This window comes from Oncorhynchus mykiss, chromosome 7, assembly GCF_013265735.2.
Source record: "Oncorhynchus mykiss isolate Arlee chromosome 7, USDA_OmykA_1.1, whole genome shotgun sequence".
Lineage (NCBI taxonomy): Eukaryota > Metazoa > Chordata > Actinopteri > Salmoniformes > Salmonidae > Oncorhynchus > Oncorhynchus mykiss.
Genome location: NC_048571.1, coordinates 56,565,594 through 56,593,323, shown reverse-complemented (window position 1 = coordinate 56,593,323; position 27,730 = coordinate 56,565,594). Strand labels below are relative to the sequence as shown.

Sequence of the window (27,730 nt, the reverse complement as noted above, 5' to 3'; positions counted from 1 at the left end):
CATTTAGCATTAGTTTTTTTTGTTGCCTGTATTTATCGTAGAATGTTTTGGATTGACATACAGAATTTTGTTACAAAGAAAACAGGACAAGTTGTACAATTGAATGGTTTTGATAATGATTTATTTCAGAAAATCTGATATTGATAAAATTGTTGTATATTTAATTAAACTGCTAATAATATTAGTTTGTTTAGGATTCCTAGCAATATAAATAGTTTGTATATATGTTTGTTTGCAAAACATTTTTTACGACACCCCCCCATATTTCTATGTGCGCTCTTCCAACCCCGTCTATTGGTTGCCGGAGTTGTCACAAGTGAACACAGGTGACCTGGGACTCGCCAAGCCCCGCTGACAACATCACAGCCAGCGGAAATAAAAACAATTAGCAGCTGGAGTGCCAGTATCATCAATTTTTCTGAAATTATTAATGACACATAATGCCTTTTTTTTTATATATATATTTTTTTTTAGCGTAGTTTGTGTTTGAGGATACGAGCGATTCCACTGACCGCATTGGAGCGCACTGGTGGAAGACCCACGTAATTTCCAGAACCTGCACTCCCAACTTCGTATCATCTGACCTTCAGAGCGTGTAAGTAATATTCCACCGATTAACTTCTGCGAATCGTAAATCGCCATGGGCCAACTCTGGAAAACTAGCTAGGTTATTTTATATTAAAGTAGCTGATCATGCATTGTGGGCCATAGTTTCCACTTTGAAAATCGATTTCACTGTCATTCAGCTCCAGCGTTCACGGACACTGCTGGATAAAAAGGCTTGTGTTTTTACCATTTTAAGTGTCTTGAATTTTTTTATTCATGTTTTGCCTAAGAATAAACAATATAGGCTAGGTAATTGCATTAATAAACAGTATAGGTTAAATAATTGTATTTGTTGGATATGAGTTGGTAGTCAGCCCATCCTTTTCCTAAAGCATTGACAGCTACAAACATGTTATAAATATTTATGCTATGTTTGTGCAATTTGGTGCACTTTTTTAAATCTCTGAACTGTCAAATGCAATTTCCTACCCTGATGACTTTGCCATTTATGACCAACCTCTGGTTTCCGTGGACATATGGTTGATGACACTCTATCCAGAGCTATGCCGCTGCTATGTATAAACCGTGTTTGTGATACCCCGATACACCTCTTATATAAGGATAACTTTGCTGGAAAGCCGGGCGCTGGGGGCCAAACAGAGCCTATCAAGCAGGCTGGTCTCACTAGACGTACCCATAGTAGGGTGTCCAATCAAATACGCATATATAGACTAATGGGTAAAGTAATGCTCCTCCTCTAAGAAAACAATGGTCCAAACCTAATGTCTCTGTCATCTGTTCAAATGTTATTCCAGTTCTTACCTTTTGTAGGATGGCCAAGAGTACAGCCTGGTGTCATAGACTGTACATAACATAGTAAATGTAAATACAGGAAATTCAAAATAGTCTTTATTTTATTTAACCTTTGTTAGGTTAAATAATTTTAACCCCAGAAACAGCTGGGGTTAACTTTAGAACCCAGTTCCTACATTTGAATATAAAAATTGATTTTATCAAACAAAACTATGCTACATTTTATCTCTGGGAGCCTCAGGATGACAAAACAGATTACTGAATGTAAGTACATTATTTACCTTCAGCGGTGAATGTATCAAACCAGTTGCCGTGTAAGTTTTTATTTTTTATGTGTGTGTGTGTGTGTGTGTGTGTGTGTGTATTCTCCTCAAACAATAGCGTAGTTTTTAGATTATCCGACAGTACCATCCTATTGTTAACCCTAAACTTAACCTAACCCTAACACCTTAACCCCTAGCCTAGCTAATGTTAGCCACCTAGCTAATGTTAGAATTAGCCACAGCAAATTGGAATGCATAACACCTCAAATGTGTTGTTATGTTTAGAAAGGAACAAATATTTTTTTCCAACATTCACAAAGTGAGAGAGCGAGAGAGAGACTCCATCATTCACCTCTCTGTAGTCCAGGGTTTGACTGCAAGAAGCCCAAACGGATATCATTATTTCACTAAAACACAATTTCAAACCTTGCTTACAATTTTTTTTTATTTTTTTATGTCCAACAATGAAAATAAAATTATGAAAAACATTATTTTTGCTCAGAAAACATGGGGGGCCAAATAAAACCACCTGCGGACTGAAGGTTGGGGAACCCTGGTGTAGTTCATACTAGGCCTATATGCAGTATAATAATAATAATAATAATAATAATAATAATAATAATAATAATAATAATAATAATAATAATAATAATAATAATAATAATAATAATAATGATGAACTGGGTGGTTCGAGCCCTGAATGCTGATTGGCTGACAGCCGTGGTATATCAGACTGTATACACCAGGTATGATAAAGCATTTATTTTTACTGCTCTAATTACGTTGGTAACCAGTTTTATAAAATAAATAAGGCACCTCGTGGGTTTGTGGTATATGGCCAATATACCACGGCTAAGGGCTGTATCCAGGCACTCCGCGTTGCATATAAGAATGGCCCTTAGCCGTGGTATATTGGCCATATAACACACCCTCTTGGGCCTTATTGCGTAAGCATATTTGTACATGTTATAACACACAGTGGGAAACTGAGTTCTGTTGCCTGACCCTCACCATTTAAGACAATAGGGTTCAAATGTAATTTGGTTAGGCCTGGTCTTTTATCCATCTCACTAAGTCCTGACTACATACCATTGACACTTCTATTTTAGAGGAAATCTCCCATTCTCACCCTGACTCAACTACTTTCACTATTGGGCGATTCCATTACATTTGCATGCAAAATCACAACTTTAATGTCTTATAGACTAGACAAACAAAATAAATTAAACGTTTTATGTTTGTAGGGATGGGCAACTAGTGGCCCCCATTTTTGTAGGTCTGCTGACCAATAATTAAAAAAACATACATACATTAGGAACTCAGTCTGGGTCTCAACTTACTGTTGAGAGTTAGAATAATAGAATACACAGACATTTCTGAACACAGAAATGAAAATGTTAAAAAGATTGTCATTTCCATTATTAGGATTTTAGTGAGGAAAAACAACGTGATGGATGTTAGATTCAGAAATTGCCATTAAATTCTTAAAGATTTGGCCTCCCAGGTGGCGCAGTGGTCTGCGCCACGCTGCATCGCAGCGCTAGCTGCGGCGCGAACTCTGGGTTCGCGCCCAGGCTCTGTCGCAGCCGGCCGCGACTGGGAGGTCCGTGGCCTAGCGTCGTCCGGGTTAGGGAGGGCCGGTAGGGATATCCTTGTCTCATCGCGCACCAGCGACTCCTGTGGCGGGCCGGGCGCAGTGCACGCTAACCAAGGTGCACAGTGTTTCCTCCGACACATTGGTGCGGCTGGCTTCCGGGTTGGATGCGCGCTGTGTTAAGAAGTAGTGCGGCTTGGTTGTGTTTCTGATGTAAACTTCTGACCCACTGGGAATGTGATGAAAGAAATAAAAGCTGAAATAAATAATTATTCTATTATTCTGACATTTCAAATTCCCAGGTGGCGCAGTGGTCACTGCACACTGCAGTGGTCACTGCATCACTGCAGTGGTCACTGCATTGCAGCTAGCTGTGCCACCCGAGCCCGTACGGAAGTTGTAACAATGAGACAAGATAGTAACTACTAATTGGATACTACGAAAAAGGGGGTAAAAAAATAAATACATCTAAACTTGTGGTCAATCACAAGAAAGCGTACTTTAGTAGTGTACAAGACCAGGCACCCTAACATGTACAGTTGAAGTCAGAAGTTTACATACACCAAATACATTTTCACAATTCCTGACATTTAATCCTAGTAAAAATTCCCTGTCAGTTAGGATCACCACTTTATTTTAAGAATGTGAAATGTCAGAATAATAGAATAATATTTATTTCAGCTTTTATTTCTTTCATCACATTCCCAGTGGGTCAGAAGTTTACATACACTCAATCAGTATTTGGTAGCATTGCCTTTAAATTGTTAAACTTGGGTCAAACATTTCAGGTAGCCTTCCACAAGCTTCCCACAATAAGTTGGGTACATTTCTGCCCATTCCTCCTGACAATGCTGGTGCAACTGATTCAGGTTTGTAGGCCTCCTTGCTCGCACACACTTTTTTTCAGTTCTGCCCACAAATTGTCTATAGGATTGAGGTCATGGCTTTGTGATGGCCTCTCCAATACCTTGACTCAACTTTGGATGTATGCTTGTGGTCATTGTCCATTTCAAAGACCCATTTGCGACCAGGCTTTAACTTCCTGACTGTCTTGATGTTGCTTCAAGATATTCACATTTCCTCGTGATGCCATCCATTTTGTGAAGTGCACCAGTCCCTCCTGCAGCAAAGCACACCCACAGCATGATGCTGCCACCCATGTTCCTCACGGTTGGGATGGTGTTCTTCGGCTTGGTAGTGCGGCTTGGTTGTGTTTCTGATGTAAACTTCTGACCCACTGGGAATGTGATGAAAGAAATAAAAGCTGAAATAAATAATTATTCTATTATTCTGACATTTCAAATTCCCAGGTGGCGCAGTGGTCACTGCACACTGCAGTGGTCACTGCACACTGCAGTGGTCACTGCATCACTGCAGTGGTCACTGCATTGCAGCTAGCTGTGCCACCCGAGCCCGTACGGGAGTTGTAACAATGAGACAAGATAGTAACTACTAATTGGATACTACGAAAAAGGGGGTAAAAAAATAAATACATCTAAACTTGTGGTCAATCACAAGAAAGCGTACTTTAGTAGTGTACAAGACCAGGCACCCTAACATGTACAGTTGAAGTCAGAAGTTTACATACACCAAATACATTTTCACAATTCCTGACATTTAATCCTAGTAAAAATTCCCTGTCAGTTAGGATCACCACTTTATTTTAAGAATGTGAAATGTCAGAATAATAGAATAATATTTATTTCAGCTTTTATTTCTTTCATCACATTCCCAGTGGGTCAGAAGTTTACATACACTCAATCAGTATTTGGTAGCATTGCCTTTAAATTGTTAAACTTGGGTCAAACATTTCAGGTAGCCTTCCACAAGCTTCCCACAATAAGTTGGGTACATTTCTGCCCATTCCTCCTGACAATGCTGGTGCAACTGAGTCAGGTTTGTAGGCCTCCTTGCTCGCACACACTTTTTTTCAGTTCTGCCCACAAATTGTCTATAGGATTGAGGTCATGGCTTTGTGATGGCCTCTCCAATACCTTGACTCAACTTTGGATGTATGCTTGTGGTCATTGTCCATTTCAAAGACCCATTTGCGACCAGGCTTTAACTTCCTGACTGTCTTGATGTTGCTTCAAGATATTCACATTTCCTCGTGATGCCATCCATTTTGTGAAGTGCACCAGTCCCTCCTGCAGCAAAGCACACCCACAGCATGATGCTGCCACCCATGTTCCTCACGGTTGGGATGGTGTTCTTCGGCTTGCAAGCCTCCCGCTTTTTCCTCCTAACATAACGATGGTCATTATGGCCAAACAGTTATATTTTTGTTTCATCAGACCAGAGGAAATTTCACCAGAAAGTACGATCTTTGTGCAGTTGCAAACCGTAGTTTGGCTTTTTTATGGCGGTTTTGGAGCAGTGGCTTCTTCCTTGCTGAGCGGCCTGTCAGGTTGTCGATATAGGACTTGTTTTACTGTGGATATAGATACTTTTGTGCCTGTTTCCTCCAGCATCTTCACAAGGTCCTTTGCTGCTGTTCTGGGATTGATTTGCACTTTTTACACCAAAGTACGTTCATCTCTAGGAGCCAGAACGCGTCTCCCTCCTGAGCGGTATGATGGCTGCGTGGTCCCATGGTGTTTATACTTGCGTACTATTTTTTGCACAGATGAACGTGGTACCTTCAGGCGTTTAGAAATTGCTCCCAAGGATGAACCAGACTTGTGGAGGTCTACCAATTTATTTTTTTTCTGAAGTCTTAGCTGATTTCTATTGATTTTCCCATGATGTCAAGCAAAGAGGCACTGGGTTTGAAAGTAGGCCTTGAAATGCATCCACAGATAAACCTCCAATTGTCTCAAATGTCAATTAGCCTATCCAAAGCTTCTAAAGCCATGACATCATTTTCTGGAGTTTTCCAAGCTGTTTAAAGGCACAGTCAACTTAGTGTATGTAAACTTCTGACCCCCTGGGATTGTGAAATAATTTCTCTGTAAACAATTGTTGGAAAAATTACTTGTGTCATGCGCAAAGTAGTTGTCCTAACCGACTTGCCAAAACTATAGTTTGTTAACAAGAAATTTGTGGAGTAATTGAAAAATGAGTTTTAATGACTCAAGTCTATGTAAACTTCAGTCTTCAACTGTGTGTGTGTGTATATATATGTATGTACGGAGTAATGTTATATATATTACTACCGTTCAACAGTTTGGGGTCACTTTTTTTGTCCCTTAAAATACATCGAATTGATCAGTAATAGAGTGGAAACATGGTTAATGTTGTAAATGACTATTGTAGCTGGAAATGGCAGCTTTTTAATGGAAGATCTACATAGGAGTACAGAGGCCCATTATCAGCAACCATCACTCCTGTGTTCCAGTGGCACGTTGTGTTCGCTAATCCAAGTTTATAATTTTAAAAGGCTAATTGATCGTTAGGAAACCATTTTGCAATTATGTTAGCACAGCTGAAAACTGTTGTGATGATTTTAAAGAAGCCATAAAACTGGCCTTCTTTAGACTAGTTGAGTATCTGGATCCTCATCATTTATGGGTTCGATTACAGGCTCAAAATGTCCAGAAACAAAGACCTGAAACTCGTCAGTCTATTCTTGTTCTGAGAAATGGAGAATGTGAGAAATTACTCCCATGTGAGAAATTACCAAGAAACTGAAGATCTGGTACAACGTGGTGTACCAGGGAGTGGTACACAGAAGAAAATACAAATCTTTGAAATTGTTGCCAATTTTTTATATTGTTGTTCTCTCTCTCACTCACTCACTCACTCACTCACTCACTCACTCACTCACTCACTCACTCACTCACTCACTCACTCACTCACTCACTCACTCACTCACTCACTCACTCACTCACTCACTCACTCACTCATTCACTCACTCACTCACTCACTCTCACTCATAATTATGAACATGGTTTCATTTGTAAATGACTAACTTGATTTGTGCTCAGGTTGACCTCTACACAGAATCGCCCTATTAGACATTTCTGAGAAATAGCCTGTCAGTGTATGACCTCAAAGCAACCTTTTCACATGTATTCATGACCTTCATATGGGCAATGCTCAATGTCAGCAGGCGTTCCACAACTAAAGTTCCAAGCATACAGACTTTGTTTGTAAACAGTCAGAACAATTTAACATCTACATACAGACTTTAACTACAGTAAATTATGTATTTGTATATCAAATATGAATTTCTACAGGTCAACAGCAGAAATATTAGTCTTCTGGCCTGTTCAGTGAATTGTGAAATGGAGAACATACAGTAGAATAGACCCATATTGTCTGTAGCACAACAGGTAAGCACTATTTGAGGAATGTGGATGGATGGGCCGTTTATAAAAAAACAACAAAAAAACATGGTGGGATGTCTGTCTGCAACCCCCCCACTCCCTGCACTTCTATACAGGTTGTGGTATCGTCGTACCATCGTTCTCTCATCCTCAGCTTTACAATATTACCGGCTTATTACACAAGGGGGCGCCAGAGAAATGCAAAAAATACCATTGGTTGTCGCTTGCCACAAAGCTAACAAAATTGGCACAAGTAACAGTGAATTTCCATGGAGGCTGCTAGCTAAATATGCTAACGATTGCACATTAAAATAAATGAATTGCAAAGAACGGTAATCTAGCTCATAAAGTTATACATAGGTAGGAGCTACTGAATGTCATTTCTGGTGAATTTGGACATTTACAAGTTAATGTGATCATGGTGTAAATGTATTCGTGTCTGAAGGAAGAACAGTACTGGCTCTGGAGCAGCATGTTTACATGCTGTGTGGATTCTAGTCGCTACGGCTCTGGGAAAAGTTTGGGGAGGATCAGACTGCCCAGAATGGAGAGGAGAAAAAAACACAAGGAAATCAAAAGATGTCAGTGGCAGCTGTATAGAACTCAACCAAAGGACTTTGACTGAACAAACATGGCAGAAAGCTAGTTACATATATTGCAGCTTAAAGGTTAAATTCACTGTTAGAACCTTTGTAGGAGCATCGTTAAATCTCGGAGCTGGTTCCCAAAAGCATTGTTATTAACATTGCACTTAAATTATGAGCATTTAACGCTTGCCTAAGGTCACTCGTAGAACATCTAAGTGCTTGGTTAGATACATTTTTGCCCTCCCACGTCGTTTTCTAGTCTACTCAGATATCTGCTAAACACGGAATCACATGGTTTATTCATCTTTGTGATCAATTGATACAATTGATACAAGCAAGCGACGTATAAAAAGTGAGATGACTTCATTAAAATATAAACCGTAGGCTATGTCAGGTTTTCATCAAGGACCTCTCTACTTTGCTCCGTTCATCTTTCCCTCGATCCTGAATACTTCCCGTCCCTACCGCTGAAAAACACCCCCACAGCATGCCTCCACCATACTTCATCTTAGGGTTGGTGCAAGGTTTCCTCCAGACATGATGCTTGGAATTCAGGCCAAAGAGTTCAATCTTGCTTTCATCAGACCAGAGAATCCAAGGAAGCAGCTGCTCTTCCTGTGGTCCAGCAAAATTAATGCAGTTTGAAAATATTGTAATGTTTTTTAAATTGTACAGACTTTGTGCCCTCTGGCCCACCACTACTACTCCACCACTACTATATACAGTGCCTTGCGAAAGTATTCGGCCCCCTTGAACTTTGCGACCTTTTGCCACATTTCAGGCTTCAAACATAAAGATATAAAACTGTATTTTTTTGTGAAGAATCAACAACAAGTGGGACACAATCATGAAGTGGAACGACATTTGGATATTGGATATTTTAAACTTTTTTAACAAATCAAAAACTGAAAAATTGGGCGTGCAAAATTATTCAGCCCCCTTAAGTTAATACTTTGTAGCGCCACCTTTTGCTGCGATTACAGCTGTAAGTCGCTTGGGGTATGTCTCTATCAGTTTTGCACATCGAGAGACTGACATATTTTCCCATTCCTCCTTGCAAAACAGCTTGAGCTCAGTGAGGTTGGATGGAGAGCATTTGTGAACAGCAGTTTTCAGTTCTTTCCACAGATTCTCGATTGGATTCAGGTCTGGACTTTGACTTGGCCATTCTAACACCTGGATATGTTTATTTTTGAACCATTCCATTGTAGATTTTGCTTTATGTTTTGGATCATTGTCTTGTTGGATGACAAATCTCCTTCCCAGTCTCAGGTCTTTTGCAGACTCCATCAGGTTTTCTTCCAGAATGGTCCTGTATTTGGCTCCATCCATCTTCCCATCAATTTTAACCATCTTCCCTGTCCCTGCTGAAGAAAAGCAGGCCCAAACCATGATGCTGCCACCACCATGTTTGACAGTGGGGATGGTGTGTTCAGGGTGATGGGCTGTGTTGCTTTTACGCCAAACATAACGTTTTGCATTGTTGCCAAAAAGTTCAATTTTGGTTTCATCTGACCAGAGCACCTTCTTCCACATGTTTGGTGTGTCTCCCAGGTGGCTTGTGGCAAACTTTAAACAACACTTTTTATGGATATCTTTAAGAAATTGCTTTCTTCTTGCCACTCTTCCATAAAGGCCAGATTTGTGCAATATACGACTGATTGTTGTCCTATGGACAGAGTCTCCCACCTCAGCTGTAGAACTCTGCAGTTCATCCAGAGTGATCATGGGCCTCTTGGCTGCATCTCTGATCAGTCTTCTCCTTGATGAGCTGAAAGTTTAGAGGGACGGCCAGGTCTTGGTAGATTTGCAGTGGTCTGATACTCCTTCCATTTCAATATTATCGCTTACACAGTGCTCCTTGGGATGTTTAAAGCTTGGGAAATCTTTTTGTATCCAAATCCAGCTTTAAACTTCTTCACAACAGTATCTCGGACCTGCCTGGTGTGTTCCTTGTTCTTCATGATGCTCTCTGCGCTTTTAACGGACCTCTGAGACTATCACAGTGCAGGTGCATTTATACGGAGACTTGATTACACACAGGTGGATTGTATTTATCCTCATTAGTCATTTAGGTCAACATTGGATCATTCAGAGATCCTCACTGAACTGCTGGAGAGAGTTTGCTGCACTGAAAGTAAAGGGGCTGAATAATTTTGCACGCCCAATTTTTCAGTTTTTGATTTGTTAAAAAAGTTTGAAATATCCAATAAATGTCGTTCCACTTCATGATTGTGTCCCACTTGTTGTTGATTCTTCACAAAAAAATACAGTTTTATATCTTTATGTTTGAAGCATGAAATGTGGCAAAAGGTCGCAAAGTTCAAGGGGGCCGAATACTTTCGCAAGGCACTGTGTGTGTATATATATATATATATATCAGTACAAAATCCATGTGTGTAAGCATGTGTCTGTGCCTATGTTTGTTGCTTCACAGTCCCCACTGTTCCATAAGGTGTTTTTTTATATTTTTAAAATCTAATTTTAATGCTTGCATAAGGTACCTGAGGTGAGGTAAGTTAAGTACAGTCCAGAAAAACACTGAACCACTGCTACTCTAACTTCTGCGACGCATACAAGGCCCTCCCCTGCCCTCCCTTTGGCAAATCCAACCACGACTCCATCTTGCTCGTACTGTCCTATAGGCAGAAACTCGATCAGGATGTACCCATGACTAGAACCATTCAACGCTGGTCTGACCAATCGGAATCCACGCTTCAAGATTGTTTTGATCACGTGGACTGGAAGATGTTCTTGGGAAGCCTCAGACAATGACAACCATTTATACGCTGACTCGGTGAGTGAGTTTATTAGGAAGTGCATTGGAGATGTTGTACCCAACCAGAAACTATAAAAAAAACTACCCCAACCAGAAACTATGGATAGAAGGCGGCATTTGTGCAAAACTGAAAGCGCGAACCACCGCATTCAACAATGGAAAGAGGTCGGGGAATATGGCTGAATATGAACAGTGTAGTTATTCCCTCTGCTAGGCAATCAAACAAGCAATGTCAGTATAGGGACAAAATGGAGACTCAATTTAATGGCCCGGACTCGAGACGTATGTGGCAGGGTCTACAGGCAATTACAGACTACAAAAAGAACCAGACACGTCATGGACACTGACGTCTTGCTTCCAGACAAGCTAAACCCCTTTGCCTGCTTTGAGGATAACAACCACTGACGCAACCTGCTACCAAGACATTTAAATGTGTTAACCCTCGCAAGGCTGCTGGCCCAGACAGCATCCCTAGCTGCGTCCTCAGCGCATGCGCAGACCAGCTGGCTGGTGTGTTTACGGACATATTCATTCGCTCCCTATCCCAGTCTGCTGTCCCCACATGCTTCAAGATGGCCACCATTGTTCCTGTACTAAAGAAGGCATAGATACCTGAACTAAATGACTATCGCCCCGTAGCACTCACTTCTGTCATCATGAAGTGCTTTGAGAGACTAGTCAAGGCTCATATCACTGCCACCAACTTGAGTTTGCATACTGCCCCAACAGGTCCACAGACAATGCAATCGCCATCACACTGCACACGGCCCTATCCCATCTGGACAATAGGAATGCCTATGGAAGAATGCTGCTCATTGACTAGAGCTCAGCATTCAACACCATAGTATCCTCCAAGCTCATCATTAAGCTTAAGGCTCTGGGTCTCAACCCGCCCTGTGCAATTGGGTCCTGGCCTTTCTGACGGGCCGCCCCCAGGTGGTGAAGGTAGGAAACAACATCCACTTCTCTGGTCCTCAACACTGGGGCCCCACACGGGTGCGTGCTCAGTCCCCTCCTGTATGGCCATGCACGCAGTCAAGTTTGCGGAATACACAATAGTAGTGGGCTTGATTACCATCAACATCGAGCTGGAGGGAGCTCCCCCTATCCACATTGACGGGACAGCAGTGGAGAAGGTGGAAAGCTTCAAGTTCCTCGGCGTACACATCACGGACAAACTGAATTGGTCCACCCAAACAGACAGCGTTGTGAAGAAGGCGCAACAGTGCCTCTTCAACCTCAGGAGGCTGAAGAAATTTGACTTGTCACCTAAATCCTTCAGATGCACAATTGAGAGCATCCTGTCGGGCTGTATCACCGCCTGGTACGGTAACTGCTCCGCCCACAACTGCAAGGCTCTCCAGAGGGTAGCGCAGTCTGCACAACGCATCATCAGGGGCAAACTACCTGCCCTCCAGGACACCTACAGCACCTGATGTCACAGGAAGGTCAAAAAGATCATCAAGGACAACAACCACCCGAGCCACAGCCTGTTCACCCCGCTACCATCCAGAAGGCGAGGTCAGTACAGGTGCATCAAAGCTGGGACAGAATGACTGAAACAGCTTATCTCTAGTCCATCAGACTGCTAAACCAACACTTGCTAAACAACCAACACTAACACAGAGATGCTGCTTGCAACAGAGGTCAAATGTTTTCTGTAAGTCTTCACAAGGTTTTCACACACTTGCTGGTATGTTGGCCCATTCCTCCATGCAGATCTCCTCTACAGCAGTGATGTTTTGGGGCTGTTGCTGGGCAACACTGACTTTCAACTCCCTCAAATTTTCTATGGGGTTGAGATCTGGAGACTGGCTAGGCCACTCCAGGACCTTGAAATGCTTCTTAAGAAGCCACTCCTTCGTTGCCCGGGCGGTTTGTTTGGGATCATTGTCATGCTGAAAGACCCAGCCACGTTTCATCTTCAATGCCCTTACTAATGGAAGGAGGTTTTCACTCAAAATCTCACGATACATGGCCCCATTCATTCTTTCCTTTACACGGATCAGTCGTCCTGGTCCCTTTGCAGAAAAACAGCCCCAAAGCATGATTTTTCCACCCCCATGCTTCACAGTAGGCATGGTGTTCTTTAGATGCAACTCAGCATTCTTTGTCCTCCAAACACGACGAGTTGAGTTTACCAAAAAGTTATATTTTGGTTTCATCTGACCATATGACATTCTCCCAATCTTCTTCTGGATCATCCAAATGCTCTCTAGCAAACTTCAGACGGGCCTGGACATGTACTGGCTTAAGCAGGGGGACACGTCTGGCACTGCAGGATTTGAGTCCCTTGCGGCGTAGTGTGTTACTGATGGTAGGGACAGCAGTGGAGAAGGCGTAGTGTGTTACTGATGGTAGGCTTTGTTACTTTGGTCTCAGCTCTCTGCAGGTCATTCACTAGGTCCCCCCGTGCGGTTCTGGGATTTTTGCTCACCGTTCTTGTGATCATTTTGACCCCACAGGGTGAGATCTTGCGTGGAGCCCCAGATCGAGGGAGATTATCAGTGGTCTTGTATGTCTTCCATTTCCTAATAATTACTCCCACAGTTGATTTCTTCAAACTGCTTACCTATTGCAGATGCAGTCTTCCCAGCCTGGTGCAGGTCTACAATTTTGTTTCTGGTGTCCTTTGACAGCTCTTTGGTCTTGGCCATAGTGGAGTTTGGAGTGTGACTGTTTGAGGTTGTGGACAGTTGTCTTTTTTATACTGATAACAACTTCAAACAGGTGCCATTAATACATGTAACGAGTGGAGGACAGAGGAGCCTCTTAAATAAGAAGTTACAGGTCTGTGAGAGCCAGAAATCTTGCTTGTTTGTAGGTGACCAAATACTTATTTTCCACCATAATTTGCAAATAAATTCATTAAAAATCCTACAATGTGATTTTTCTGGATTTCTTTTTCTCATTTTGTCTGTCATAGTTGAAGTGTACCTATGAGGAAAATTACAGGCCCCTCTCATCTTTTTAAGTGGGAGAACTTGCACAATTGGTGGCTGACTAAATACGTGTGTGTGTGTGTGTATATCGTATAAAAAAAACCGTGTGTCTCCCTTGATCCTAGGTCCTGGCAGTGTTGTGCAGACTCAGGACTACTTAGGTTTGGAGAAATACCCAGATTTAAAGAGGAGTCCGTCATTTTCTTTCTAATGATCATGATCTTTTCGTCAAAGAAGTTAATTAATTTATCACTGCTGAAGTGAAAGCCATCCTCTCTTGTGGAATGCTGCTTTTTAGTTAGCTTTGCGACAGTATCAAAAATACATTTTGGATTCTTCTTATTCTCCTCAATTATGTTGGAAAAATAGGATGATCATGCAGCAGTGAGGCTCTTCGATACTGCATGGTACTGTCTTTCCAAGCTAATCAGAAGACTTCCAGTTTGGTGGAGCACCATTTCCATTCAAGTTTTCTGGAAGTTTGATTCAGGGCTCGGCTATCTTGATTTTTGTATTCTGATGTCCTTGGGTAGGTGGATGGAGTCTGGAAGGGCATCTAGGAATCTTTGCGTTGTCTGAGAATTTATAGCATGGCTTTTGATGATCCTTGGTTGGGGTCTGAGGAGATTATTTGTTGCGATTACAAACATTATAAAATGGTGGTCCGATAGTCCAGGATTATGAGGAAAAACATTTTAGATCCACAATATTTATTCCACGGGACAAAACTAGGTCCAGAGTACGACAGTGAGTAGGTCCGGAGACACGTTGGACAAAACCGTCGATGATGGTTCCGAAAACCTTTTGGAGTGAGCCTGTGGACTTTTCCATGTGAATATTCATGTCACCAAAAATTTCAATATTATCTGCCATGACTACAAGGTCCAATGAGAATTCAGGGAACTAAGTGAGGAACGCTGTATGTGGCCCAGGAGGCCTGTAAACAGTAACTATAAAAAGTGATTGAGTAGGCTGCATAGATTTCATGACTAGAAGCTGAAGAGACAAATGCAGTCATATTTGTATTTTTTTTTTTTGTAAATTCAAATTTGCTATCGGAAGTCTTAGCAATACCACAGCTTTTGCAGGATGCTCGGGGGATCTGGTCACCTAGTGTAACTAGTAGGAGAGGTCTCATTTAACACAGTAAATTGATCAGGCTTAAGCCATGTTTCAGTCAGGCCAGTCACATCAAGATTATGATTAGTTCATTGACTAGAACTGCCTTGGAAGTGAGGGTTCTAACATTAAAAGTAGCCCCATTTTGAGAAATCACAATCTCTTTCAATAATGACAGGAGGAGGTCTTTATTCCAGTGAGATTGCTAGTTCAAACATCGCCATGTTTTTAGTTTTGCTCAACCTAGATCTGAGGCACAGACACGGTCTCAATGGGGATAGCTGAGCTGACTACACTGACTGTGCTAGTGGCAGACTCCACAGAGCTGGCAGGCTGGCTATCTCATTGTGGAGTTAGAGCCAGCCTTGTCTATGTTCATAGATAAGATGAGAGCTAGGATGGAGTCCATCACTCCCCTGCAGGCCAGGCTTGGTCCTGTTTGTGGGTGAGTACCAAAAAGAGGGCCAATTATCTATAAATAATATATTTTGGGAGGGGCAGAAAACAGTTTACAATGAGTGATTGAGTTGTGAGAGACTGCTGTAGTGCTCATCACTCCCCCTAACTGGGAGGGGGGCCAGAGACAATTACTTGATGCCAACATCTTTCTAACTGATTTACATGCTGAAGCTACAGTATGTTGCACTTGGTGACCTCTGACTGTTTCATCCTAACATCGTTGGTGCCGACGTGGATAACAATATCCCTATACTCTCTACACACACCAGTTTTAGCCTTAGCCAGCACCATCTTCAGATTAGCCTTAACGTCGGTAGCCCTGCCTCCGGTAAACAGTGTATGATCGCTGGGTGATTCTTTTTAAGTCTAATACTGCGGGTAATGGAGTCGCCAATGACTCGGGTATTGAATTTGTCAAAGCTAATGGTGGGAGGCTTCGGCGTCTCAAACCCCGTAACAGGTGGAGGAGAGACCAGAGAAGGCTTGTCCTCTGACTCTGACCCGTTGCTTAGTGGGGAAAACCAGTTTAAAGTTTCTGTCGGCTGAATGAGCGACACCGGTTGAACATTCCTACAGCATTTTCTTCCAGAAGCCATGAGAAAATTGTCCGGCTGCGGGGACTGTGCCAGGGGATTTATACTACTATCTGTACTTATTGGTGGCTCAGATTCTGTTTCATCCTTTCCTAAACTTAAATTACCCTTGCCTAATGATTGCATCTGACGCTGGGCTTGCAGCACGGCTATCCTCACCATAAGGCGATCGTTCTCCTGGGGCTGTAGGTAGCCTAGTGGTTAGAGCATTGGGCCAGTAACCGAAAGGTTGGTAGATCAAATCCCTGGGCTGACAAGGTAAAAATCTGTTGTTCTGCCCCTGAACAAGATACTGTTCCTAGGCTGTTGTAAATAAGAATTTGTTCTTAAGACTTGCCTAGTTAAATAAAATATTATGAGTACAGCGACTGCAATTAGAAGGTATAATGTTACTTAGCTTCGGCTGGTGGAGGTCTTTATAGAACCATGTCCGGGGTGGAACATTTTTAAATATAGAACGGTAATTAAAAAGTAAAAACCGTGAAGTTGGCAGGTAGCTAAGTAACGTTAGCAACAGTAGACTGAGTGGAACCACGTCAAGGTTAATTCCATTCTCTTGACGAGACTCAAAGCTAGCTTGTGTGTCAGTGGAGTGCATGACTTTGTCTGTGCCATAGGTCATGAATTAGGAAAATCTATATTGCTAATGACATATGAGAGGAGTTATTATTATTATTATTATTATTATTATTATTATTATTATTATTATTATTATTGCTAGCCCTTTCTTTGTAATATTGGAATTAAGATATTGAATTACTGTCTGATCGTACATCCTTAATATGATTTAGTTATAAAACCATTGAGTTAAATCTGTCCACACAACCTGCTGACATAGGGACCAGGCAGTTGTTTGTGTGTGTGTCCCTACATTCAGTTTGTGTAGTTGGTGCCAGTGCTCTACTTAGTCAGTTTCTCTAGTTTGGGCCTTTTTCTGTTAATGTGCAACCTGATCTGGTTTCCCCTTCTTTTCTCTCTCCCTCTCGCGCCCTCTCTCTCTCAAAACAAAATGCAGCTGCAGTACACCAACTACCCCTGGAAGATTAAGTTCACCGTAGGTTATAGGTTATTGGGGACATTGTTTGTTTGATAAACTAGAATAGACCATGTTAACTGATGCACGGTTAGATTTCTCATAATTTCAACATGGCCTATCACTAGAAGTATCAGTTACACATGTTTACTGTTAACAGCTTCCATTTCCTTAGAAAGGGGTGTGTCAGTAAGACTACCAGACGGGCTTGTTCCAGTGCTCATGTTATGGCTGTATCCTGTGTTTTTCTGTATTTTCAGGCTACTTGGACTAGTGTCTACATGGAAGTGGTGGTGACGGGGTTAATTTACTACAGGTAAACACAGGCATCTAGAGATGGGGTCAGTGGTGCCTGTAATCAGATGAGAAAGCAGCCGGTTGTGTGTGTGTGTGTGTGTGTATACACGCCCTGCCCTGGTTCCTAGAAGTCTGGTATGGGCAATTCCACAGTAACGGACTTATGCTTTGACTCAGTTTCACTTTAAAGTGGATACCAAACAATTTACATTTTATTTCAAAGTTGAACAAACATTGCAAGTCTATAAACAAGGACTACTTTAAAACATTTATACAGAAAATGGCACAAAAACACATTTGCTGGAAGAATTGTGCTGATGCAAATTTGCTAACAGAATTAAAATCTATTTTTTTTATGTGACCACGGTTTCCAGAAAGCTGTTAAAAATGGGAGCAGATACTGTATTTAAGATTCAAAAGATGTCTGCAGAAAGAATGGGGTATCAGATATGACATTACACACGGAGTTTGAAATGATTATCTTTTGGTTATTGAACTATAGTAGGTGAAGTGGATTTACATCCAGTAATGAATTATGCTAATGGTATTGCATCATGGGTCCCTGATCTGTACTATACAGAAATGCACAATTATGGATTTCATATTTTCTTCTTGGTGATCCTGACTAGGTGCACAAAGGTATAAATATGCAATATCCTTCTTTTGCATATTTGGGTATTATTCTACACACTGGCTATTACCACTGGTTGGTCTGGAACAGACCAAATTTGAACCAATCGTAGAAGTCTGTTTCACAAGTTTGGATGTCACTATACAGCACAGTAAAGTAGATGTTTTCAGAATAGACTCTACTTCTCTTTACTGTGCTGTACTTTTCTTTACTGTTCTCTACTGTACTGTCCAAACTTGTGAAACAAGTATTTCTCTACACTCACGTTATCTGCTAACCATGTTTATGTGACCAATAACATTTGATTTGACATAGATGTCTATTTGGTTCAAATGTGGTAGGTCCAGGGTGGACTGACAAATGTCAACTACTTTTCAACGTCTGTGGTTTTCCGGTGCTCAGTGGGTGAGGATGCTGGTTACAGTAAATGGAAAGCGGGTAGGTGTCAGTAAGATACTGGAGAGGGGACATTTACTAGAGAGCGGGGTCATCCAGACTGTTTTCAGTCTTGCTTTGACCACAGGAAGAGAAAGAAAACCGTTATAAACTGAACATAACGATATGCCAGTTGAAAGGAGGACAGTAGCAGGTGATCCAACTGCGGTTTGACTACTATAATTTCCAGTAATTGCAGTAATTCTATTACAGATTTGAGTTTTAATCACTTCAAGTTTGTTTAAAGTTCATGAATAATTCAGTCAAAACACTAATTGGTCGGTGTACCACTACTTGTTACTTATGTGAACTTTCATGAATCCTTCAGCATGAGGGAGAGCGATTTAGAAACTATCTTAAAGATGATACAGTAGGTGGGGTTTTCATAAAGGAATTACAAAGCGCAAGGCAATATTTCTTCAACTTAGTTTGAGAAATAGTTTACCCTCTCTAAGTGTTTTATTAGTTGTCAGGGGTCTCCAAAATGATTATGCTGTGATCTATTTCCATTACCGTATGACCTTTCTTTGGTAGATGTTCTTGAAGATCTGGTTTCCATCTGACCAGAAGTCAAAGCCTTTGTTTATTCCTAATTGTTAGGATGGAAAATGGTTGTAAAATCTATATATGACCAGTTTGTGTTTGTGCCTCTTGCGTTTTGATCGGCTTATACATATGACCAAAGGGTCAGGGTTGGTGTTCTGTTAAAGAAAACAACAACATTCATAAATGGAGTGTTATGCAGCCCTAATGCACCAACTCCTCTGTAAAGTACAAATTAACAGGGGACATGAATAGCTATGCTAGCCAAATGATGCCACGTGCAGTAATGAGCTAGCATGTACAGGATTCACAAATCAACAGATAAAAAGTTAATAAATTAATGAAATGTGTAAATATCACCAATATACTGGTAGAGGACTATAATATCACTAATCTACTGGTAGAGGACTATAATATCACAATGTCAGTGACAATATACACTAAATATCTGTGTTTAACCATAGAATTGATTGATTTTTGTGGGACAATTTTTCAGTAACCTTCCTCTTCCACATAGACACATTAGAAAGGGAAGAGTTAAGGGGGGCAGGGGATGTTTGAGGGGGAATGCAGAAGAAGGAAGTGTGCGTCATTAAAGGGGCACTTACAACAACATAAGGAATGTACACTAATATCTGGCATGGGAACAATGCAGATTTTGTGTAATTATACAACGTCAAATTCAGCACTTGTTACATATAAATGCTTTCATTTTAAAAAAGACTCTTAGCTTTCATTTGACACCCAATTTGACATGTTCCTATAAACTTCATGTTGGTGCTCATGGGTCCTTTTTAGATGGAAATGCCCTTATTTGAAAGCTTCAGTGGGTACTCTGTGCTGCCTGATAGGTGTTTTTACTAGAATGCATACTTGGCTGACTCTTCAGTAGCACATGTGAGGTCTGTGATATGGAGTCACGTTATGGGAAATTATGTTGACCTTTAATGATTTGCTTCCGAAGTCATGAGTAGTAGACTTTCGTCTCTCCAGAGTCCGTACGGGAGTTGCAGTGATGAGACAGGACTGTAACTACCAATTGGATCCCACAAAGTTAGGGGGGAAAAATGGGTAAAAAAAGAAATAGAAAAGTAGAAAAAAATAGATTTCCTCTTATGACAAAACACATTCTGCCAATAACTGCCATGTTCTCATCTATACTTTGAAAAACAAAAACACCAGGGTTAAACTGACAGACTGATTGACCAGAATGATGAAATGAGATTGAATTTGAAGCATGTGTGACACTGCTTCCTCTTAGCCCCACCCTCAGGGTCCCACTTCCTCTTTCTGAGTCTGATAGACCACAACCTATCAACTCTTCGCTTAGTAGTAGTCATTTCTGGAACCTGGAGTTTTTCCTGAGCTCATGACCCTGAAACATTTTAGGTCCTCATTATAGGCTACAATGAGAGCTCATTTCATCAGTTAACTCCTGTCGTCTCGTTCTCCCCAAAAATCAATCTGTCATGATTTTTCCACTCAAAAATAGTCTAACGTGGAGCTGAGTTCATATTTCCTCATCTGTTGCTTAGCCCTGGCTAAATGCATTAGGGGAACTCTGTAGGCCCCAATATCAAATGAATGGACACGCACACTGTCCAATCCAAGGCTACTTTATTGTCAGGAAAAACATGCACAACATTATCACTACCGAACTGTAGGAATAGTCGATGGGGAAATGAAGGTGGCCTACTGTATAAGGTTTAATTTATATAAGCTCTCTGCCTGAACTGGATGGACATAAAGACAAACTACTATATTCTTCAAAAACACACCCATACATATTATTCACACACATTTCTCCCAGGCCATTAAGTGCGGGTGAAGACGCGTTGTAAAGACTGTCTGTCCCATCAATGTTCCTGCTCAGTACTCAGTTGTTTCTAAGGTGCTTAAAGCCATCTGATATCAGCACTTCCTGCTTCAGTGTTGAGAGAATTCCTTCCCTTAATGTTGATAACAGTACCTCAGCTCCCTCATCTCTTATCTCAGTCTCAGCAGAACACTTATCTAGCAGCATTCGTAACGCTGGAAACATTCCTATTTTAATACTGCCTCATATGACATGGAGAAGCTTTATTGACATTTCTGATATGTCTTTTTGACATGTTTTCTGTCCGTGTTTTATCTAGGCCTAATTGTGTGTGTGTGTGTGTGTGTGTGTGTGTGTGTTAAATCCACCAGAACCCCCCCCCCCCCCCCCCCCCTCCATGTTTAGTGATAAAGATTTGATGTGTTGAGCAGATCCTAAGTTGGCGTTACTGTTATAGTGACTTCCATGATGGTGCCACCAGTATTAGCAGTTTTAAGATATGATGCACACACACGGTTTGTTCTCTCAGTATTTCTCGTATTGAAACATGGCCACCATCAGCAGCGGCAACTGATTTAGCTCCCAAAACATCTCACCTCTCTCTCTCTCTCTCCTCCACTCTATCTGGCAGGCATAGTTGCCATACTTTGAAGTGAGTAGCTCTCTGTGGAGTGGCGGGGAGAGGGAGAGAGAAAAGAAGGGTGGTGGAATGGTGGGTATTCTTTTCGTGACGTCAGTAAGAGTGTGTGAGCGCCCAGACCTCGCCGACATTTCCTAATCTCCCAACTCATCTCCCAAACGCCTTTCATTCCAACTCTGCCAGCATTCCAACTTTTTATCCATGCCCCAAAAATGCTGTGTTGCTGGTAACTACCTCCCCAGTTCCCACCATGACTCTCTTTCTCTCTTACTCATGCTTCTACACCTGCATTGCTTGCTGTTTGCGGTTTTAGGCTGGGTTTTTGTACAGCACTTTGAGATATCAGCTGATGTACGAAGGGCTATATAAATACATTTGATTTGATTTATACTCACGTATGAGCAGTGGTGGAAAAAGTATCCAATCGTCATACTTGAGCAAAAGTAAAGATGCCTTAATAGAAAATGACTCAAGTGAAAGTCACCCAGTAAAATACTACTTAAGAAAAGTCTAAAAGTATTTGATTTTAAATATATACTAAAGTATCAAAAGTAAAACTATAAATCATTTTAAATTATTATATTAAGCAAACCAGGTGGCACAATTTTATTTAAATGTTTTATTTACAGGTAACCAGGGGCACATTCCAACACTCATAATTAGATATGTTCTCTTTAAGTGTGTGAATTGGACTATTTTCCTGTCCTGCTAAGTATTGAAAATGTAACGAGTACTTTTGGGTGTCAGGGAAAATGTATGGAGTAAAAAGTAGACTTTTCTTTGGGAATGTAGTGAAGTAGAAGTAGTAAAAAATATTAAAATAAAATACAGAACACAAACGACTTAAGTACTTTACACCACTGCGTATGAGTGCCTACACAAATGGGCACACATGCATAGTGGCCATATTGGAATGATCTTTTAAAGATTGCTTTCCTTATCCAACCATCCCTCCGAGGCCTCTGTTCTGGCACACCTGCAACAGTGTGAAATGTGTGCTATTTATTGGTCTGTAAAGAATCCTGTAGAATTTAGAAGCGTGTCTGTTGTGACAATTCATTCTGTTCCCTCTATGGCCCTCTCACGAGTCTCTCTTATTGACAGCAGTGCTTCTCCCATCAGCCCAGAGGAGAGTGGAAACACAGATACACACGGCTGTTGTTAAGGCCCTCAACCCTACACAACCCCACACTGATTAACATCTCTCAACATGCACAAGTCATCTGCAGTTCCCTCTTTCTCTCTCTAAGAGGACCTGGTGAGAGCTGAATGTCAGGTTCCTGCATGTGCGTGTGTTTAAAAAAAAAAAAAAAAAAATGTATGGGCCCGGCCTCCTCTACATGGGCCATTGACAGGAGTGCAAGGCTTTGTTGGTCAGACTTCCCTCCCACACATGAGCTCAGCGATTGGTCAGCAGCAACCAGCAGGCAGCAGCTCCTCTAGCCAATCAGCAGGCGAGCCTGCCCTGACCCAAAATAACACTCAATACACTGAAGTCTTTATCAGGCTATTAAAGATGCCACAGTGTGTTTGCAAACAAGGCCTTGTTAGCACAGATGAATGTGAGACCCATGCCTCAGTCAAGTTCTGTTTTTCCTCACACCCCTGATGTTGCTGTGTCTGAATATGTCCAGTGGGTTGGGATGGAAAGAGCAGAGAGGTGAGAGAAGAGAAACACAGCTGGCTCTTTTTAAAGCACAACAAGCTTCCCTCTAGCAAAAGCCAACCAAAATCAGCCTGCTGGATTTCTCGGTCTCTCTCACCCTACAGCAGGGGTCTTCAACATTTTTCATGTGGAGTGCCAATTTACAATTTATCTTAGCATTTTTATGCGCACATTTCGTGGAAGTTATTTTTAAAATTATAATAACGTCTTTATCTCAATCATTGTCATGTGATTAATCTAAATTAAAATGATAGAAATCTACTGTGTGCCATTGGCAGCTAAAGAACCCAGAGATTAGCCTAATACAGTGCATTCTGAAAGTATTCAGACCCCTTTCCCACATTTTGTCACGTTACACAATACTGGAGGTCGACCGATTTTTAAACGGAATGGCCAATTTTTTTAATTTTTTTAATTTTTTTAATTAGGGCCGATTTCAAGTTTTCATAACGATCAGTATTTTTCAGTATCAGTATTTTTGGACACAGATTTGGCAGATGATGATTTTTTTTACACCTTTATTTAACTAGGCAAGTCAGTTAAGAACACATTCTTACTTTCAATGACGGCCTAGGAACGGTGGGTTAACTGCCTTGTTCAGGGGCAGAACGACAGATTTTCACCTTGTCAGCTCCGGGATTCAATCTTGCAACCTTACAGTTAACTAGTCCAACGCTCTAACCACCTGCCTCTCATTGCACTCCACGAGGAGCCTACCTGTTACGCGAATGCAGTAAGAAGCCAAGGTAAGTTGCTAGCTAGCATTAAACTTATCTTATAAAAAACAATTAGAATCACTAGTTAAACTAGTAATATCATCAACCATTGTAGTTATCTAGCATGTCCTGTGTTGCATATAATTGATGCAACACAGGCGGATGATTAAACAAAAGAGCATTTGTGAAAAAAGCACAATCGTTGAACGACTGTACCTAACCATAAACATCAATGCCTTTCTTAAAATCAATACACAGAAGTATATATTTTTAAACCTGCATATTTAGCTAAAAGATATCCAGGTTAGCAGGCAATATTAACCAGGTGAAATTGTGTCACTTCTCTTGTGTTCATTGCACGCAGAGTCAGGGTATATGCAACGGTTTGGGCCGCCTGGCTCGTTGGGAACTAATTTGCCAGAATTTTACGTAATTATGACATACAGTGGGGCAAAAAAGTATTTAGTCAGCCACCAATTGTGCAAGTTCTCCCACTTAAGATGAGAGGCCTGTAATTTTCATCATAGGTACACTTCAACTATGACAGACAAAATGAGAAAACAAAATCCAGAAAATCACATTGTAGGATTTTTAATGAATTTATTTGCAAATGATGGTGGAAAATAAGTATTTGGTCAATAACAAAAGTTTATCTCAATACTTTGTTATATACCCTTTGTTGGCAATGACGGAGGTCAAACGTTTTCTGTAAGTCTTCACAAGGTTTTCACACACTGTTGCTGGTATTTTGGCCCATTCCTCCATGCAGATCTCCTCTAGAGCAGTGATGTTTTGGGGCTGTTGCTGGGCAACACGGACTTTCAACTCCCTCCAAAGATTTTCTATGGGGTTGAGATCTGGAGACAGGCTAGGCCACTCCAGGACCTTGAAATGATTCTTACGAAGCCACTCCTTCGTTGCCCGGGCGGTGTGTTTGGGATCATTGTCATGCTGAAAGACACAGCCACGTTTCATCTTCAATGCCCTTGCTGATGGAAGGAGGTTTTCACTCAAAATGTCACGATACATGGCCCCATTCATTCTTTCCTTTACACGGATCAGTCGTCCTGGTCCCTTTGCAGAAAAACAGACCCAAAGCATGATGTTTCCACTCCCATGCTTCACAGTAGGTATGGTGTTCTTTGGATGCAACTCAGCATTCTTTGTCCTCCAAACACGACGAGTTGAGTTTACCAAAAAGTTATATTTTGGTTTCATCTGACCATATGTCATTATCCCAATCTTCTTCTGGATCATACAAATGCTCTCTAGCAAACTTCAGATGGGCCTGGACATGTACTGGCTTAAGCAGGGGGACACGTCTGGCACTGCAGGATTTGAGTCCCTGGCGGCGTAGTGTGTTACCGATGGTAGGTTTTGTTACTTTGGTCCCAGCTCTCTGCAGGTCATTCACTAGGTCCCCCCGTGTGGTTCTGGGATTTTTGCTCACCGTGGTGAGACCTTGCGTGGAGCCCCAGATCGAGGGAGATTATCAGTGGTCTGGTATGTCTTCCATTTCCTAATAATTGCTCCCACCGTTGATTTCTTCAAACCAAGCTGCTTACCTATTGCAGATTCAGTCTTCCCAGCCTGGTGTAGGTCTACAATTTTGTTTCTGGTGTCCTTTGACAGCTCTTTGGTCTTGGCCATAGTGGAGTTTGGAGTGTGACTGTTTGAGGTTGTGGACAGATGTCTTTTCATACTGATAACAAGTTTAAACAGGTGCCATTAATACAGGTAACCAGTGGAGGACAGAGGAGCCTCTTAAAGAAGTTACAGGTCTGTGAGAGCCAGAAATCTTGCTTGTTTGTAGGTGACCAAATACTTATTTTCCACCATAATTTGCAAATAAATTCATTAAAAATCCTACAATGTGATTTTCTGGATTTTTTTTGCTCATTTTGTCTGTCATAGTTGAAGTGTACCTATGATGAAAATTACAGGCCTCTTCTTTTTAAGTGGGAGAACTTGCACAATTGGTGGCTGACTAAATACTTTTTTACCCCACTGTACATTGAAGGTTGTACAATGTAACAGGAATATTTAGACTTATGGATGCCACCCTTTAGATAAAATACCGAACCGTTCCGTAATATCACTGAAATAATAAATGTTTTGTTTTCGAAATTATAGTTTCCGGATTTGACCATATTAATGACCAAAGGCTCGTATTTCTGTGTGTTATGTTATAATGAAGTCTATGATTTGATAGAGCAGTCTGACTGAGCGATGGTAGGCAGCAGCAGGCTCATAAGCATTCATTCAAACAGCACTTTCGTGCCGTTTTGCCAGCAGCTCTTCGCAATGCTTCAAGCATTGCGCTGTTTATGACTTCAAGCCTATCAACTCCTGAGATTAGGCTTGTGTAACCAATGTGAAATGGCTAGCTAGTAAGCGGGGTGCGCGCTAATAGCATTTCAAACGTCACTCGCTCTGAGACTTGAAGTAGTTGTTCCCCTTGCTCTGCAAGGGCCACGGCTTTTGTGGCGCGATGGGTAACGATGTTTCGAGGGTGGCTGTTGTCGATGTGTTCCTGGTTCGAGCCCAGGTAAGGGCGAGAAGAGGGACGGAAGCTATACTGTTACACTGGCAATACTATAGTGCCTATAAGAACATCCAATAATCAAAGGTATATGAAATACAAATGGTATAGAGAGAGTCCTATAAATACTATATTAACTACAACCTAAAACCTCTTACCTTGGAATATTGAAGTCTCATGTTAAAAGGAAGCACCGACTTTCATATTTTCTGAACAAGGAACTGAAACGTTAGCTTTTTTACATGGCATATATTGCACTTTTAATTTCTTCAACACGTTGTTTTTGCATTATTTAAACCAAATTGAACATGTTTCATTATTTATTTGAGGCTAAATTGATTTTTATTGATGTATTATGTTAAGTTAAAATAAGTGTTCATTCAGTATTGTTTTTGTAATAATGACATTTACAACAATCGGCTGATTTAATCGGTATCGCCTTTTTTGGTCCTCCAGTAATCGGTAGTGGTATTGGCGTTAAAAATTATAATCGGTCGACCTCGACACAATACCTCATAATGACGAAGTGAAAATGGGTTTTTAGACATTTTTGCAAATGTATTTAAAAAAAAAAACTGAAATATCACATTTACATAATGACCCTTTGCTATGAGACTTGACATTTGAGCTCCGGTGCATACTTTTTTCATTGTTCATCCTTGATGTTTCTACAATTGGATTGGACTCCATCTGTGTTAAATTCAACTGATTAGTCATGATTTGGAAAGGCACATACCTGTCTATATAAGGTCCCACAGTTGACAGTGCATGTCGGAGTGAAAACCAAGCCATGAGGTCGAAAGAATTGTCCCTAGAGCTCCGAGACAGAATTTTGTAGAGGCACAGTTCTGGGGAAGGGTACCAAAACATTTCTGCAGCATTGAAGGTCCCCAAGAACACAGTGGCCTCCATCATTCTTAAATGGAAGAAGTTTGTAACCACCAAGACTCATCCTAGAGCTGGCCCCCCAGCCAAACCGAAACTTGTTTCTCACGAGTGTAGCATAGTTTGTGTGCTCAGCAAACAATGTGTCAATGCTGACAATGAGAACAGTAAACGACTGTTATAATAGTATATTGAATGCATTAACAGAAATGACTGTAACCAAACATTGTAGATTAAAAATGATGGGGATTAAAGGTATTTCTCTTGCGATATGTCATGGGGAATTTATAGATGCTAACAATCAAAGGGCTAACAAGTCACACAATTAAGTTATGAAACAATGAATGCGCTCAAATTGGCGTGAGATAATGCATTCTGGAGAGAGACTCGCCTTGTGCATTTTAGCCACACTCCCCTTCTTGACTCAGTATTTTTAATAATACCCAAGACGCATTATCTTCACACATACTATAGGCCTAAGGAATACTTTAACAAATAGTGTGAAAATCAAAGCAGTAGTCATTGCTTGGCGTGCCAAGGCAAATACCTTTGCGTGCCAGCCT

At 41.2% G+C, this 27,730-nt stretch overlaps 1 protein-coding gene across 3 annotated transcripts in view; it reads left to right on the top strand.

Annotated features, from left to right (window-relative positions):
• Positions 1–312: 312 nt before the first annotated feature.
• Positions 313–27,730, top strand: part of tfeb (transcription factor EB) — a 110,639-nt gene continuing 83,221 nt past the window's right edge. For all 3 annotated transcript variants that reach the window (XM_036983571.1, XM_036983572.1, XM_036983569.1), the window contains exon 1: positions 313–595. The gene's annotated coding sequence lies outside the window, so the exon portion shown is untranslated. The remainder of the gene's footprint in view (positions 596–27,730) is intronic.